The sequence below is a fragment of the Phoca vitulina genome, unplaced genomic scaffold, assembly GCF_004348235.1.
Source record: "Phoca vitulina isolate PV1807 unplaced genomic scaffold, GSC_HSeal_1.0 scaffold123, whole genome shotgun sequence".
Taxonomy (NCBI): Eukaryota; Metazoa; Chordata; class Mammalia; order Carnivora; family Phocidae; genus Phoca; species Phoca vitulina.
The window spans coordinates 544,963-550,520 of NW_022589826.1; the positions used below are offsets into that span (position 1 = coordinate 544,963).

The 5,558-nt window shown below is 44.1% G+C and overlaps 1 non-coding gene across 1 annotated transcript; it reads right to left on the reverse strand.

Moving 5' to 3' along the window:
- Window positions 1-261: 261 nt before the first annotated feature.
- On the reverse strand, window positions 262-335 carry TRNAT-UGU. Its single transcript has one exon. It is a non-coding gene; the product is annotated as a tRNA-Thr (tRNA).
- Between the last annotated feature and the right edge of the window lie 5,223 nt (window positions 336-5,558).

Consider the following 5,558-nt stretch of genomic DNA (forward strand, 5'->3'; position numbering starts at 1 on the left):
CGCGCCCGAGCGCCACCCGCGCTGCACCTGCCGGAGCCCCTCCGGGGGCCACTGTCCCGTGCAGGAGGCGGAGACAGCCGAATTTCCCCAGAAAACGCCCTTTTGTGATGGGAAGAAGAATCGCCGAGGTTTCAGCTTAGAGTCCGGTCTTTTCTGGGGGCGGAGGAGCTGGGCGCGGGGCGCTGTCGTACCGTCATCGGGACCACTTCTCCATCCCTCCCCCGGCCACCGAGACGTTCGCTAAAAGGGGCACCTCGGCGGAGGCCCCGCCGGGAGTCGACCCCAGGGTCTCCTGTTTACAAGACAGGCGCTTTGACCAGCGAAGCCACGGAGCCCAACAAAATGCCCGCTTCAAAAAGGACCTTTTAATGCATCGTTTTTTCCGTTCCGTTTTGAGCAACAAGACCTTCTCTGGAGGCCAGTTTGAATGAGTGCCTGTCGGTGGCTGAGCCAAGGGCGCACAGCGGTTCAGGGGCTACAACGGCCCCCGTCGCTGAGCCCAGACTTGATGTGAACGTGATCCCATAAGGGTCTCGCGTTTCTATAGCGCTTCAGCATTTACCGGAAGCTTTTAAACTCACTTCCTCCTTGAACTCCGACGGCAACCCAAGATGCGGAGCATGTAAAGAACGGTCCCTGTTTTACATTCGACGCCAGTCAAATTAAGGGGCCTGTTCAGGTTCGCTCGGAGAAGCCAAGCAGTGGAGTCAGGACGTGAACTCACTTTCTGATGTTAGTCCAGTCACATGATGGGTACCGCGTGTCCCAAGTGCTGTGAGAGCGAACCACCCCAGGAGTCCGAGCGACTTGCACAAACAAAGACCCACTTCTTGCCGAAGCTATCTGTCCATCCCGGTCTGGCCCAGGGGGTGGAGCCGTCTCTACCTGAAGCGCGGTGGTCCCGACAGGAGAAGAAAGAGACAGCAAGTCACGGACCGTAACGTGTCAATTCTGCGCATTTCATTATCCAGGGTGAAGTGAATGAGGCAAATCTGAGGCCTGTGGAACAGGGGGAGTAATGATCTCACCCCAGGAAGTAATCTTACCCCTGGGAGTAATAATCTTACCCCAGGAAGAGGCAGCAAATACTTGTGAATAATAATCATCTACCACAAGGACCGTCCAGTATTGTCTCTCATTTGCAAAACCCAGACATTTTCTTTTTTTTAAATTTTTCTTCATTTGCTCATCTTCTCCCTGTGTTGAACATGTTCAGTTTTGTGGCTTTTAAGCTTTATTCTCTTTTACTGGACAACAGCTATCTTTATATAAAAGAGAAGCTCTCACGTTTTTTGGCGGGCCTTAGACCAACATCCAAGATGTGTCCTATCCCTTCAGTGAAGATTTGTGTAGGGTAATTATGTGACCCAGTTGTGGCTGTTTAGTTGAAGGGGGAATCACTGGAAGCTTTTGGGAAAGACTTCTTACTGATGAGAGTTTTGAGAAAGGTTCTTTCCTACTTAGCTGCTGTTCTGTGAATGACACTGGGGAGGTCAGCTGTGACCTCTGATGACACACCTCAGGACAAAGACCAACAGAGGAAGGGTAAGAACATGAAAAACCTGGGTCCCTGACAACATTTCTGGGCTACCTTTTTTTTTTCTTTAGAGAGAGAAAGACAATGGCAGGGGAGGGGCAGAGAGAGAATCTCAAGCAGACTCCCCAAGGATCACAGAGCCTGATGCAGGGCTCAATCCCATGACCCTGAGATCATGAACTGAGCCAAAACCGAGTCGGTTGCATAACTGACTGCCATTCAGACACCCCTCTGGGTGGGCTGTTGAAATAATCTTGAGACCACTTTATCTTGCAATGTAAAAAAAATGTGTTTATGATTTAAAAGACTTTTAGTTGAATATTCTGGAGTTTTTTGCCTTTGCTATGTCTTCCCTAAAGATGAGGTATACTTTCCTAATCCAGTGACACTGGGTTTAGCAACAGGGCTTGATTTGACCACGGAATGTGGCTGGGAGGCAAGTGTGTGGCTGTAGCTGAGGCGAAGTTCTCCTGCCCACGGGCATGAGCCCACCTGCCCACCTGCATGAGGCCAGGAGAGGAGCATACCATGTGGCTGCTGGTCTGGAATGAGAAGACATATGGAGACACATAGATAACGCAACATCTTCAAAGACAAGGGAAACAAAGGCAAAAATGAACTATTGGAACTTAAGATAAAAAGCTTTTGTACAGTGAAGGAAACAGTTGACAAAACCAAAAGACAACCGACAAAATGGGAGAGTTTTGCAAATGACATATCAGATAAGGGGCTAGTATTCAAAATCTATAAAGAACTTATTAAACTCAACACCCAAAGAACAAATAATCCAATCAAGAAATGGGCAGAAGACATGAACAGACATTTTTCCAAAGAAGACATCGAAATGGCCAACAGACACATGAAAAAATGCTCAACATCGCTCAGCATCAGGGAAATCCAAATCAAAACCACAATGAGATACCACCTCACACCAGTCAGAAGGGCTAAAATAAACAAGTCAGGATCTCACAGATGTTGGCAGGGATGCGGAGAAAGGGGAACCCTCCCACACTGTTGGTAGGAATGCAAGCTGGTGCAGCCACTCTGGAAAACAGTATGGAGGTTCCTCAAGAAGTTAAAAATAGAGCTACTCTATGACCCAGCAATTGCACTACTGGATATTTACCCCAAAGATACAAATGTAGTGATCCGAAGGGGCACCTGCACCCCAATGTTCATAGGAGCAATGTCCACAATAGCCAAACTGTGGAAAGAGTCCAGATGTCCATCAATTGATGAATGGATAAAGATGTAGTATATATATACAATGGACAATTACACAGCCATCAAAAAATGCAATGATGTGGATGGAACTAGAGGGTATTATGCTAAGTGAAATAAGTCAATCACAGAAAGACAATTATCATGTGATCTCACTCATATGTGGAATTTAAGAAACAAAACAGAGGATCATAGGGAAAGAGGAAAAAATAAAACAAGATGAAACCAGACAGGGAGATAAACCGTAAGAGACTCTTAATCATAGGAAACAAACAGGGTTGCTGGAGGGGAGAGGGGTGGTTGGATGGGGTAAGTGGATGATGGACATTGAAGGCACGTGATGTAATGAGCACTGTGTGTTATACAAGACTGATGAATCACTGACCTCTACCTCTGAAACCAATAAAACCTTCCTTATATGTTAATTAATTGAATTTAAATAAAAAATGTTTAAAAAAAAGAAAAGAGGGATGACTCAGTGCTTTTGATAATATAAAGTCACTATTCTTTGTTGTGAAGAAAGATTGGGATATAGTAACAGGCCAATTACTACATAGGTACAAAAACCACTTACCAGGGGCGCCTGGGTGGCTCAGTCGGTTAAGCATCTGCCTTCGGCTCGGGTCATGATCCCAGGGTCCTGGGACCGGGCCCCGCATCGGGCTCCTTGCCTGGCTGGGAGCCTGCTTCTCCCTCTCCCTCTGCCCAATACTCTGCCTACTTGTGCTCTCTCTCTGTCAAATAAATAAATAAAAAATCTTAAAAAAAAAAAAAAAAAGCACTTACCAGATGGGTTAATGTCAGATTAGGTTAGATATGTGCATACTCTGCATCTTGTCATCATGAATTTGAATTTCTGGCTCGTTTCTTTGCTCAGATGAGCAAGAAGCTCTCCTACCAAATTCAAAGACGTTCATAGTAATTGCCATTAGGACTTTCAATGAAATATCTTGTCACTAGGAAATTGCATTTGTTGGATATAAGTCAAAAGAAAATTGAGTTTGTTCCTTATAGTTTAAATAATCCTTAAAAAAAATTCTTATCACTCTGCTCTGCCCAACTTACTTGTTGTTTAGTGTTTTAAGTTCTTTCTTGGTGTTTTAACCCCAATAATTCCACAACATTACTAACATTATTTTACAGTAGTAAATGTTTATCTAGAGTTCCCAGGTGTTTATTATTTTCTTTATCATTCCTTGTTGAGCTTAGTTTTTTTCCTTCATGGTTTCATTTTATTTTAATTGTGTCCTTAATAGTTTGTTTTAGTGAAAGTTTGTTGGTATCATGTCTCTCATGAGATTTGTGAAAATATTTTTATTTTCTGTCATTCTTGAACACCACAATGAGCAGTGGGTTTCATCTATATTAGGCTGATAGTTATTTTTTCTCAGCTCTTTGAAAATGTTTTTCAAGTTTTTCTGGCTTCTGTTATGGCTGTTGAAAAACCTACCATAAGTCAATTCTATTTGTTATTTTTAAATCTCTTTTAATCTATTTTTCCCACTATGATGGGTCTATGTGTAAATTTAGTTTTATTTATCTTGCTTTGGGCTGGTTTTGTGGCTTGATATTGGGAGCTCAGGCCTTTCTCAATTCTAGAATATTCTTATGCTTCATCTCTTCAAAGACTGCCCACTCTTTCTATTCTCTTCTCATAAACAGACGTTGAAACTTCCCGGTCTTTCCTTCATAACGTCAGTTCTTTCATAATTTTTCATTTTTAAAATCTTTTCATCCTGTCTTCAGCATCACTTTTGTCAGATTTATATTCTATTAACTAATTATTTTATACCTCAACCTTTGAAAAGATATCAAAGAATATTTATAACATGTGTACAAGGCATTAAAACAAAAACCACTGTGAAAGTTTAACAGCAGCGTCCTCACCACCAAGCGTGTTAGAGGCCAGCTCCAACCGGAGTGGCCCTCCCTCACCAGACACAGGGGCCTCCCCGGAGTTCTGCTCCCAGATTCTGTGGTGTTCTCCTTCTTTGTATTTGTACCACAGCATCTCTCTCACTCGTGGTGTTTAGGTTTTCAGGCTTTCAAGCCTTTTTATGAAGCGTTCTGGATATGGATGGAGCAACACTTGAGAATTGCTGGGCAACCCTGCTTTCTCCTTCAACACCGCACCCTGGAATTAAACCCATGTTGACACAGCTACGGGTCACTCGTTTGTAAAGTAAACTTTATTGAGGCATACGGTACGTGCAACAAAATGCACCCATCCTAATTACATAATTTGATGAGCTTTGACAGATACAGATATATTTCATCAAACCCCCCAATTCTCAGTGATGACTCAATGTTACTACTGTATCTAGTTGTTGAATAACAGTACATTTTACTCTGTGAATGGACATTTGGGTTGTCCCGTCTTCAGCTTCACTGGGTCATGTCAAATTGTTTCCCAAAGTGGTTACACCAACACGTACAGAAAATCCACAGTATTGATCCACATTCTTACCAACACCTGATACTTTAGTCTGGTAGGTGTAAAACAGTATTTCATTGTAGGGGCGTCTGGATGGCTCTGTCAGTTGACTGTCCAGCTCTTGATTTCGGGGTCCTGGGGTTGAGCCCCCCCATCAGGCTCCCCACTCAGTGGGGATTCTGCTTGGGAATTCTTTCTCCCTATGCACCCCCCCCCCCCCCGGCTTGCTCGTGCGTGTGCTCTCTTTCTCTAAAATAAAAAATCTTAGGGGTGCCTGGGTGGCTCAGAGGGTTGGGCCTCAGGCTCGGGTCATGATCCCAGGGTCCTGGGATCAAGTCCCGCATTGGGCTCCCTGCTTGGCGGGGA